Genomic DNA, 13,230 nt, shown 5'->3' on the forward strand with positions numbered 1-13,230 from the left:
CTATTAAAAAATTGTAAAGATTACATGTTGGATCTCCCCAGCCCCAAGGACACTTACTGTCACAAGAATAAAGGTCACAAGAAACCCATATCCTATCTTCCACCCCAAGCCTGCTTCTGCCAGTCAAAGTCCAATCACAATATTCAGAGCTCCCAAGATGAGAGCAAGTCTCCCTACCAAGTGATGTTACTAGTTCCAGTACTTGCGCTGTTTGGATGTCTTGTCCGGCCTTAGAATCAATGCCATTACCTGAGAAGAAGAAAACTTAGTTTCCAGCATGCTTGAAGAAATATATTTTGTTACTGTCGAGTGAAGGCCCAGGCAGAGTGAAAACAAACCTGAAGAATGCCAAGGAAAAACACCAAGGATCCGAGGGGTCTGTGAATCTTGAATTTGGGAATGCGATAAAACTCCAGTCCATTGTAGAGTGTCCTTCCTGCGACGACAGTAGCAAGACCCGGAAGAAAACCCACAATCTGGATCGAGATATGAAGATAAAACCATTGAGGATCATGATGCTTGAAGTATCTAGGGATGATTGCCCCAGATGGAAGGAGCACGTCCCATGCAATTAGGCCCATGTCTCCATGACGCGTCTCCAAATCTCCAGAGTTATTGACACCAGAGTTATATCCTGTGAGACACACAACAGAAATTTTCCATATCAGACTTCAAAGAGTTTTATCTGAAGCTCCCACTTTATTTCCTAGATATAAGCCCCTCGTCTAGAATGTAAAATCCTCTGTTCTCTGTTCAAATTTCAGCTTTGCAATTGGAGTCAATACATCTCGTATTCAATTCAATCCTCATCTTTTTATGGCCTCCTAAATTCTAAGACCTGTCTGGGTTGTCCAGTTTTGTGAAAAATTACATCATGGGATTTGATTCAATGTTAGGTACAAAATTTTGGAAAAATCTGCAAAACCCTCAACAGTTGTGACCACAGCTCAAGACCAAGGTGGGAATTTACAATCTAATAATGCTGATGAATGCTTCATAGACTGCTCTACGAAACTAGCGTTTGTCAGAATGCCTGTCCTTTGTTGAAAGACATGAAGATCCTCACATTCTCGAGCAGGAAGAACCTTGGCCGAAAGTAGTTGATTACTACTCAAAAAGTGCTATTTGATAGCCTATAATTAATCATTTTAAACACTTTTGAGTAGTAGTTTAGGCCTTTTAACTCAATTGGCATGTTAAGGATCCTTTAAAGCAATTTTAATCACTTTGTGCAAGTTTTGGTGTTTTTGTTAGTATTTTGATCACCAAAGCAAGTCAAGACTGAGGAGAGCTATGAGGAATCTTGGGCAAAGCTTAGAAGTCATTTGCCAAGAGTGAATCCGGATTGCAAGGAGTAAAAGCAAAGAGAATCTGCCATAAAACATATTCTTGATGACAGTCGTAGCAGCCACTTTTGGAGCACTTTATTAAGTCCAAATTATGCATGCTATATACCATTTCAAAGCTCAGGAAGTCAACAATCCAATGCTTTAAACGGTGTGCAATTCGGAGTTGAAACGAAGAAGTTGCAGCCATTGCAAGCCAATCACTCCGAGCTGAAGGAAGCATTTTGCAAAGTGTTGCGAAATCACCCTTTTGTTGCGAAGTGATTTCGCAGCATTTTTGTACAGTAAGGTGTATCTCCTTCTGACGATGCACGATTTATGCCGCGAGAAGGAAGCTAGGAACCTCAAGGTGGAAGCCAACTTTGCAGCCTGGTGAAGATAGCTTGGTGTTGCGAAATTATTTCGCAGTCCTCTTGAGTGTCTGCGAAATCTCGCAGACACCATTTTACTCCTGCGAAATGGTTCCTGAAGCCTCCCGATATTTGCTACCGACATTGGGAGATATTTTCCATTAGATTTTTGTTGTCTAAATCCCAAAATACTCCTTGTAAACCACCAATTACAAGATTCCTTAGCTTTTAAGTTAGTAAAAAGACTAAATATTTTTGTAACAATTAGTTTTATATTATGTTGATATATATACCTCTCGGGAGCCTGTTCTCGGGGAGGAGATTCTTCTGTAAAAGTTTGGGTAAGCAAGTAAAGTCTATTTTCTTTCTACTGCCTTACCTTCTCACTTTGTATTTTCATTTTATTTCTAAGTTATGAATTCTCTGAGGAGTTTTCCCCAGAGAATGAGTAACTAAACCTCTAATTCCTTGGAGCTAAGGTTGCCGGGGAAGGTTCCAAGTGCAAGAATGCAAAGCTTTGTGGTTTTAGATTTTAATGAAGAGGAAGTGAAATCCTTTAGTGATTTCTATGTTTTTAGTTAACTTAAAACACCTTAGAGTCACCTGGGCCAACACTTGGTAAGGCAAGTGATTTCCAACTATGGAAATGCACTAGTTTACCTCTTGCAAGCCTCTGGGAGGTGACTTCAAGGTAGGATTTTCTGGAATTACCAACACTTGGTAAGCTTTTGGACTCCTAGGAGACATCCATTAGTTATCTCTTGCGAGTTTGTGAAGGGAAGTCCAAGGTTAAAGATCATCTTGAATGGTAAGTGCTCGTGAGAGGCATGAACCATTGCAAGTTGCATCAGTGAGAGAATTAAAGTGAAATCTAATTGAAGGAATCTCTGTACAACACCGGTTAGAGAATTGACTATATGTTGAATCTCTAACGCGAGGAAATGAACCATCTGACCAGGGCCGTGTCTTTTGCATGAGGAACCACCCCAGTGAACCTAAATCTCCAAGGAATGCTTTTCTTCCTAAATTATTCCAAACTTCTGTTATGTTAGTTAGTTTAAGTCTAAACCTTTACCAATCAAAGTTTGTGTTTTACTTCTTAAGCTAACCGTGAAATGAAACAAGACCAATTCACTTGGAATTGGTATCATTGATTGCTTGTTAATTATTCCCAGTGAACGATCCTAGAGCCACTATACTATAGTAGCTTTTTATTTGCTACCCTAGTGTATGGTGTTATAGGTATAAATTTTGTTGATCACTCCCTCATCCAAGGAGCACCAGCTGGACATGGATCAGCTGAGACACCAATTGGGCATAAATCAGTAGTCGGCAAAGGATAAGAAGGCTGGGATCATTTCACACTGAACTTTACTCCAGCTACTTTGGTTAACCGGATTCATCCCAGAGAAACCCTGTGAAGATCGCAGCCTTGTTTGAGCTCTTTGAATAGAGTGAAATAACAGAGCAGAAGCTGATCAAACCTGGCATGGAGGGCCCCCCATTAATAAAATCAACTTCTCCAACCATCCGGTGATGCAGATTGTTTGGCAGCCTCAGAAGCTGAGACACGGTCATCGGCATTCCCACACTACTCCACGACAGCCCTGCATCACAACCAATTTACGGGTCTATTACAAATGAGAGGGAGAAAAAGAGATTTTCATGTTAATGAAATCATTCACCTTAGGATCGAACTGAAACGATAAACATCAATGATTCCGGATGATTGAATTTGAGTGCATCCCCAGCAGGCTCTTCATATTCAGTAGCCTACTTGGTTACTGATACACCTGCAAAGTTGAAAGCAACAGGAGGTAAAATCATCACATTCTTTAATAAAAATGTCATCACATACGACTCTTTAGCTGATATAGATACAAATGAACTACCTGATTGAGGGGCCCTTCAAAGGAAAATATGTTCCAAAGGTTGCAAGGACATCACATGGTGGCAGATCATGCTTCTGAATAACCTGCACATTCCACCCTTCAAATATATTAGAAAAATAATATAATTGTAGTTTTATATTATAATAGAAGTTCAAAAAAAAAAAGAGAAATTATGCACGATTGCTTGCACCCACCTCATGGATGTCATAACAGTATGCCTTCTTGCTTTTACATTTTACAGTAATAATAGATCGATAACAAATTTACATGGAGAAGTGAGAACCCTCAGCTAGTTTCATCCCCATGACCATGATCCAGCAGCTCACCCAACGTAATCACAGAAAACGGTTTTGACAATAGTGGCCACTGTTTTGAGAGTGCTCGAGCAACTTGTTGCATAGTTGGCCGAGATTGGGGATTAACACACAAACATGCAAATGCCAACTTCACTGCAACCACTACTTCCTCTGCCACTTGATTCACAGGAGGTGAGGGGCGCTGGTCTATCACATCATTCAGCAGGAAATGGCCGACCGTTGATGGTGATGCAGATGAGGAGGACGCTGATGATAACAGGGATGAGATAAGCTCTCCGGGATGCCTTCCCATAATTACTTCTAATGTCACAACACCGAAGCTATAAACATCGGTTTTATTATCCACCTTCATTGTGTAAGCAAGTTCTGCAAAAGAAGATTAGATCATGCTCTGCTCTGCTAAGCAATTAGAAACGTTACATATGACGTATAGAGGCCATTTAGAGATAAGCAAGGCACTAAGAAAAATGTACCTGGAGCTGTATAACCAAAAGTTCCTGCAAATGAAGTCCAATTAGATGAGTCTGACTTTAAAAGCCTAGCCGTGCCGAAGTCAGATACATGAGCTTCATATTCTGAATCTAACAAAACATTGTTGCTCGATATGTCTTGATGAATTACAGGAGGTGAGCAATCATGGTGCATATAAGATAAAGCTTTAGCCACGCCTTTAATAACGTTTAGCCTCACAGTCCAATCTAATCTTTCTGCTTCTTCGTCGTTGCATAGAATGTTTTGCAAACTCCCCTTTTCCATAAACTCATAAACCAAAAATGAGTTCTTTGCAAATGAACTGAAGCCATAAAGCTTGACGATGTTGTGGTGCCTTATCTGTGTTAAAGCATAAATCTCGCTTTTGAAAGCTTTCAAATCAGCCATATCTCCATCTTCTGATGAGTGAAGCTTTTTCACAGCAACAACCCGACCTGTTGGCAACTCAGCCTTGTAAACAGTACCATATCCTCCAGTGCCAATACACTGTTTCGAACTGAAATTGTCGGTCCCCTGTATGATGTGCTCATACAACAATTCCCCATCATGGCCCCATATTGCAAATAGATCTTCAACATCTGCTTCAGGAGACTTGGTTTTTCTCTTCCTCAATTTTTGGAAAAGAAAATAAATGCCAGTAATAAAAGCAAATAAGAACAATAGACTGCTCACAATAAGGAGTATTATGATCAAAATAGAAAACTTGCTGGCCTTCTTTTGACTAGCACCGCATGGCTTGAGATGAGTGACATTATTACCACACAGACCTTTATTATTTTTGAATGCCTCAAATTGAGCAAATGCTTTGATGTTGGGGAGAGGACCTTCCAACTGATTGTAGGATATATCAGCAACTGTCAGGCTTATCAAATCATAAAACGTGTGTGGGATGGTGCCAGAGAGATCGTTATGGGAGAGATTCAACGTTTCTAGGTTCTGTAATTCTCCAAGGTGCGGTGGAACCTCTCCTGTCAACATATTTTGACTAAGATCGAGACTTTCAAGATGATGCATCTTTCCAATTTCGTCAGGAATGCTATCCACAAATCTATTCTCGCTCAAGTTCAAGGACCATAATTTCCAGAAGTTTCCCAGTTGCTTGGGAACTGGACCGCTTAAGTTGTTTGATGCCAAGTCAAGGATTTCAAGATTGGATAAGTTTCCTAATTCCAGAGGAATACTTCCTGAAAGTTTGTTGTTGCCTAGCAACAATTTGAACAATAAGGGAAACATACCCAATTCTTTTGGGATCTTCCCAATTAGATGATTTGAGGAGAGATCAAGTTGTTGCAGTTGAATTGCTTTCCCAAGTTGAGGTGGTATAGCACCAGAAATTTTATTGTTGGAGATGTTCAGGTTTGTGAGCATGTGGCACTCCCCCCATTTCTCAGAAAGCTCACCATAAAAATTGTTATTGCTCAGATCAATATAATTTAGATTAGGGTATACACCAAAACTTTCGGCTATGTCTCCAGTAAGTTGGTTTTTTTCAAGCCTAACTCTGAATAAGCTAGTGCAATTTTTCAAGCTCTTTGGAATAGGACCAGTGAAATGGTTCATTTGGGCTGAAACTTTTTCAAGAGCATTACCAAGGCATATCTCTTGTGGTAGGTGGCCAATGAAGTTATTCTCAGCAATTTGCAAAGATTTCAAATGAGTGATATTATTCATTTCTAGAGGAATGGCACCACTGAGTCTGTTGTAATGAAGGGCCAAAAAGTTTAAGCCGGACAAGTTTCCAAAGGATGGAGGGATCAGACCAGTGAGACTATTATTTGCCAACTCAAGATCATTAAGTGATGTCAACAATCCAATCTCTTGAGGAATAGAACCGGATAGTTTGTTTGTATGAAGGTACAAAGTGGTTAAGTTCCTCAAGTTACCTATGGAATGAGGGATTGGACCGGTGAGATTGTTAATTGACAACGCAAGATCATTAAGTGATGTCAACAATCCAATTTCTTGAGGGATGGAACCAGAAAGCTTGTTCTCAGAAAGATCTAAAGTGGTTAAATTTCTCAAGTTTCCAAAGGATGGAGGGATCGGACCAGTGAGACTATTATTTGCCAACTTAAGATCATTAAGTGATGTCAACAATCCAATCTCTTGAGGAATAGAACCGGATAGTTTGTTTGTATGAAGGTACAAAGTGGTTAAGTTCCTTAAGTTACCTATGGAAGGAGGGATTGGACCGGTGAGATTGTTAATTGACAACGCAAGATCATTAAGTGATGTCAACAATCCAATTTCTTGAGGGATGGAACCAGAAAGCTTGTTCTCAGAAAGATATCAAGTGGTTAAATTTCTCAAGTTTCCAAAGGATGGAGGGATCGGACCAGTGAGACTATTATTTGCCAACTCAAGATCATTAAGTGATGTCAACAATCCAATCTCTTGAGGAATAGAACCGAATAGTTTGTTTGTATGAAGGTACAAAGTGGTTAAGTTCCTCAAGTTACCTATGGAATGAGGGATTGGACCGGTGAGATTGTTAATTGACAACACAAGATCATTAAGTGATGTCAACAATCCAATTTCTTGAGGGATGGAACCAGAAAGCTTGTTCTCAGAAAGATCTAAAGTGGTTAAATTTCTCAAGTTTCCAATGGATGAAGGGATCGGACCAGTAAGACTATTAGTTGCCAACTCAAGATCATTAAGTGATGTCAACAATCCAATCTCTTGAGGGATAGAACCAGAAAGCTCATTCTCAAAAAGATGTAGAGTGGTTAAGTTTCTCAAGTTTCCTATGGATGGAGGGATTGGACCAGTGAGACTATTAATTGCCAATTGAAGATCATTAAGCGATGTCAACAATCCAATTTCTTGAGGAATATAACCAGATAGTTTGTTTTTATGAAGGTACAAAGTGGTTAAGTTCCTCGAGTTACCTATGGAAGGAGGAATTGGGCCTCTGAAATTATTAAAACACAATGCTAGAACACTAAGAGATGTTAGAAATCCAAGTTGGGGAGATATTACACCAGTAAAACGATTGAAAGTAAAGTTAAGATTTGTGATTAGTTTAGAAAGATTACCAATGTTGATTGGAATGGTTCCATAAAGGGAGTTGTTATAAAGATTAAGAGTGAGAAGGTTAGGGAGTGATGAGAAATTGAGATTGTGGAGTGTACCTCTCAAACCGCAATTGTCAAGGTCTAAATTGGAGACACTTCCTGACCTGTGACAAGTCACTCCAAACCAATGATGGCAAGAATTGCGTCCAGACCAAGAAGAAAGGAAAGATTGGGTTTGATTATCAAGACTGGTCTTCCATGTTAGAAGAGCAACTGCCTCTTGATCTTGTTCAACTTTCAAAAGAGAAGTGGTAGGTGTAGAGGCAGATGTAAAAGTGACATGGAATAATGATATCGAGTACAGAAGGAAAAGGAGAAATATGAATAAGCAAGGAGTGATGATGAGTCGGGGGAGTAAGGAGTAGGATGAAAAATATTCAAGCACCATTGTTGAATTGGTAGAAATGAAGTTATTAAGAGGTTTACCTGGAGGGAAGGATGAAGACGAAACACTTATTTATAGACTTAAATGTGATACATCCAAGATTTCCATTAGTTGGTGTTGACATCTAACCATTTGCTTTGTCTACGATTAATGGAATTGAAAAGTATTATATACATGCATGAGCTCAATTCCACACTTATTTTATTTTATCAAAATGCTCTTAATTTTTTTATTAAAATTTACACCTGTAATTACATATGAAATAATTAAAAATATTCCTTTTTCACTCTATGCACTTTTAAATATAACTTGTTTAAAATTAATCATTACAATTCATTTTAAGAAGTAAGGACCAAATATACCCACGTCAACAACCTAGTTGATATAGGAAGTCCACTTTAACCAACATTACTCATTGTTTAGATTGAATTCTTTTAACTATTTTGCCCTGTGAGAAATAAACTCTTTTAACTTTATTAGTTCTTTCATAATTTTTATCCTTACAATATGAACTATCTGATTTCTCTTAATATTTTATAAATCATTTATGTTATATTTCAAAACAAAATTAGTTGTCATTTCTTCTACTTCTTTCCCAGACAAATGCATAATTTGTGGTTGATGTTTATTAGTTTTATTAAAGGTGTTTACAATTTGTAAGTGAGACCCATCATCTATGAAAAATATAGACATGCTTTTTTTCAGTTGAAAGTCTTAAGGAACTAGTATTTGGACCACAACAAGAACTAAGGGCTACCAAATTTTCACTTTGTTTTACATCCAAATAAAACACACAATCCTTTATGTATTGTCTATTCTAAGCCAAGGGGCTCTCAAGGCTTTAAAATGCATCTCTAAGATTAAGAGGAGCCTAACATATATATCATCATGAGCTTTTTTTCTCTATCCGACGTGAGATGTCATAAAAATTGTTCAACAAGACTAATGCATTTGTGAAGCTCAAAAGAATCACAAAAATCAAAGGAAGATTTTTTGGGCATTACAACATAAAAGATGCAGGACCCTTGTACACATGCATTTTCCTTATCAAACAATTGTCTTGACAAGCCATTCTAAAGCCCACTTGGCTTGCCATCACTAGTGATGGACCTACATCATTCAAATTCTCGATGCTCTTGAAAAGGCCATATGCACTTGAAGTAAAAAGAGCTTTGAATTTTTGTTAGATACTTCGTTTTTTCTATTTGGAAACATATTTTTCTTTTCTTTTTTTGTTCTTTTTTTTTAATAGAACGTTTACCCTCCTAGAGTGTAAAATCCTCTATTTTCTGTTCAAATTTCAGCTTTGCAATTAGAGTCCTAAATTCTAAACCTTGTCTGGGTTTTCCAGTTTTGTGAAAAATCACATCATAGGGACCCAACAAGATGGGATTTGATTCAATGTTAGAGACAAATTTTGGAAAAATCTACAAAACCCTCAACAGTTGTGGCCATACCATAGCTCAAGACCAAGATGGGAATTTACAATCTAATAAAGCTGATGAATGCTTCATAGACGTGAAGGTCCTCACATTCTTGATCGGGAAGAACCTAGGCCGAAAGTAATCAGCAAAGGATAAGAACGCCAGGATCATTTCACACTGAAACACTTTACTCCAACTACTCTGGTTAAACGGATTCATCCTAGAGAAAACTATGAAGATAGCAGCCTTGTTATAGACTTAAATGTGATACATCCAACATTCCCATTAGTTGGTGTTGACATCCAACTACCTCCTTGTCTACAACTAATGGAATTGAAAAGGATTATATGGCTCAATCCCATGCTTATTTTATTTTATTTTATCAAAGTGCTCTTAATTTTTATTAAAAACACTTGGAGTGCTTCTTCTTGGATAAACACTTGATGAGTATTTCTTTTAAAGGATAAGAGAAATATGAAAAATACTAATATTTCATAAAAATATTCATTTTACAAAAATACATTCTTCTAGTATTTTTATTAAAAATAATTTTAGAAATACTCTTACCAAATGGTGGAAAATTCTTAACATGAGTGCAAATTAATTTTTATTTTGAAAAAGTTTTACTAAATGGAAAAAAATTCTTCCTCGAATTTTATGTGGATATGAATTACTTGGATAAAATTGGAGCTTTGTCCATATCATGTTAGTGACTTATTTTGTTGAGATATATAGTTATAAGACAAATCTCACCCAAATATCTTTTTTTCGTAGAAGACAAAGCTCATTGCCTTGAATGATAGGATCTAGAGATGCACAAAAGTGTGCTTTTTTATTTAAAAAAATGTGTTCTATGACTAGCATGTATTTCAAATTTAAGTTCAACCAAAAAGACCGCTCAATCTCCTAAGAGCTCTTTAGAGATGAAAACCAATTTTAATTATATCAAATAAAAATATATAATTATTATTTCTTAAGATGGTATTGTTAAATTGCCAATTTTTAAAAATTTTATTATGGTAAAAAATGTTAACATTTTGGGAAAAAAATTATTACTATTTTTTTTTCAAACTAGCAGTCTTGAAATATTTTGTCTTAATTATATAAAAAATGATAATTATTTTTGTATAGACAATGATATTTAATTAGTAATTTTTAGATATTCTTAGCATGTAAAAAGAAGTAGACTTGACATTTAATAATATTTTGATACCACTTTAATCAAATATATTATTCAAAGTTATACATCTAGCTCTATTAAATTTAAGTTAAATGAAGGTATAGTCGAAATTCATATTGACAAACAAATGTTACCTAAGTGTAATTCCTATGACATTGTAGTGAAGCATAATTTTTTTTTTCTTTTTAAGTAGAATTATATGAAAACTTAATTTATTTTAAGCATGCATTAAAATAATGATTTGTCTTTTATTAATTAAAAAACTAAAAAAAAAATTGTACTATTTATTATTATTAAAAAAGATTTCTTACTTTCAATTAAAATTACATATTTACATAAGAATATAAAGTTCCCTTTCCAATTGCATGTTTTTAGTCTAGACATTTATTGTCTTTGATAGGGTGGAAAAGTCATTGCATTCTTGATTTTTATTAACAATTGTGTGGAAAAGTTGTTGTTTTCCTAATTCTTGTCAATAATTGTGTTCAAAAGTCATTGCATTCCTAATTCTTATCAACAATAGTTTTTAAGGAATCTATACCTAATATTCACATTATCAATAGTATATGAAAATGATCCTAATTGATGTGAGTGGTCTAATTAGAGTGAAGTATATAAGAATATCATTTATTAAATCTTAGTATTAAAATAAAAAGTAGCAATTGAATCCATTATATCAAGACTTGAGGAATGTGAGGAATCTAAATTAATTTTCTTTCCCTATAAGGTAGAATTTGCATTGAAACTCCATCTACTTTAATTTAAGGGATAGCACAAACAAAGTCGTAGGTGTGACATGCTTTTATGTAAAAACAATTTAAGAGTGGTTTGTGCTTTTTATAATAGGTATCATGAAAAAGAACATGCTCAAAATGTAAATTTTTTATTTTTTTAAATAATATTACATTATTTTAATTCAATTTTCAAGTTAATTAAAAGCAAAACTTAGATCATGGATTGGACATAATGACAATAAATTTCTCCTATTAATAGATTTAACAATAAAAAAGATGAGTCTTTTTTTTTTCAAGTTAATTACTAATTTCTAAAATTTTTATTATGGTAACAAATGTTAATATTTTGAAATATTTGAAAATATGTTAATTATCATTTTTTGCCAAATTATTAATCTTCAAATATTTTTATTTTAATTATATAAAATAAAAACAAATATAATAATTATTTTATTACAAACAAAGAAATTTAATTATTAATTTTTAGTCTTAGCTTATAAAAGGAAGTAGATTTAACACTTACAAGAACACCACTTTTAAACAAATATGTTATTCCAAGTTATACATATAGTTCTATTACATTTAAGTTGATGCCAGTGGTATGATCATAGTGATGTATATATTAGTATTAAAACAAAAAGTCACAATTGAGTCTTTTGTATTTAGACTAAGGAATAATTATAACAATGGTGAAACCTAGATTAATTTTTTCCATCTTTATAAGGTAAAATTTGTATTGAAACTTCATCTATTTCAAGGCATAGCACAAATGAAGTTGCAAGGATGACATGCCTTCATGTAGAAATAAAATAGAATTTCATTGTCTAAATAGGATATTTTATTATTATTGTAAACAAATTTTTTTACTTCTTCCTTTGTTAGCATCAAGAACTCAGAAAATATTTGCTTCACAATGTTGAGCATTGATGCATCTATTTAATAGTGATTTGTGCCTTTTAGATTACATATTTTGAAAAAAGATATGTTCGAAATGTAAATTTTACTATTATTTTTTTTTTCAAATGATACTCTATTATTTCAATTTAATTAAAAGGGAGACTTAGGCCATGGGTCAAACACAATGACAATAAATTTGTCCAGATGGATTTAACAATCGCAAATATGGTTTTCTTTTTTTTGAATACATATAAAAGAGAATTTATGATCTAGTTTTTTTATAGACTTAAAAGAACAAAAAAAATCAATTATTGAATATACCTACCAATTCAATTACCTTAGAAAAATTAAAACTTGTGCATATTTGTTGCTCAGTTTACAATTCTTAACAAATTAATAGAAAAGAATTAAACATTCAAGGCAAAAAAAAATAGGTCCATTCAATTTTCCTTTGAAATGATAGTGGGTTGTTTTAATGGGATTTGAAGTTTGGGTCAAACTTGATATAATATTGTTTTACCCTTGAAATTGATAACGATAATGGGTCATGTATAATGGGATTTGAAATCCAAATCTTAGTGGGATATGAACTCTAAGTCAAATAATGATAATTGGTTTGTTTAGTGGGATTTAAAATTTGAGTCTTAATGGTCTTCGAAGTCATCAAATAATGATAATTGGCATGTTTAGTGGAACTTGAACTTTGAGTTTGAATGGGGTTTGAAGTTTGAGTCAAACTTGATATAATATTTTACCCATAATTGGCCATCTTTAATAGCATTAGAAGTCATAGTCAAACTTGATGTAATGTTTTACCCTTGGAAATAATAATGATGATTGGTGGGATATGAAGTCCAAATCTTAGTGGGATATGAACTCTAAGTCAAATAATGATAATTGGTTTGTTTAGTAGGATTTGAAATTTAAATCTTAATAGGATTCAAAGTCGTCAAATAATGATAATTGGCCTGTTTAGTGGGACTTGAACTTTGAGTCTGAATGGGATTCGAAGTTTGAGTCAAACTTGATATCATATTTTACCCACAATTGGCCATCTTTAATAGGATTGGAAGTCATAGTCAAACTTGATATAATATTTTACCCTTGGAAATAATAATGATAATTGGTGGGATATG

General features: G+C 34.6%; 1 pseudogene; it reads right to left on the reverse strand.

Moving 5' to 3' along the window:
* Positions 1-338: 338 nt before the first annotated feature.
* On the reverse strand, positions 339-7,953 carry LOC100855151 (probable leucine-rich repeat receptor-like protein kinase At1g35710; annotated as a pseudogene).
* Between the last annotated feature and the right edge of the window lie 5,277 nt (positions 7,954-13,230).

The sequence above is a fragment of the Vitis vinifera genome, chromosome 12 (assembly GCF_030704535.1).
Source record: "Vitis vinifera cultivar Pinot Noir 40024 chromosome 12, ASM3070453v1".
Classification (NCBI taxonomy): Eukaryota; Viridiplantae; Streptophyta; class Magnoliopsida; order Vitales; family Vitaceae; genus Vitis; species Vitis vinifera.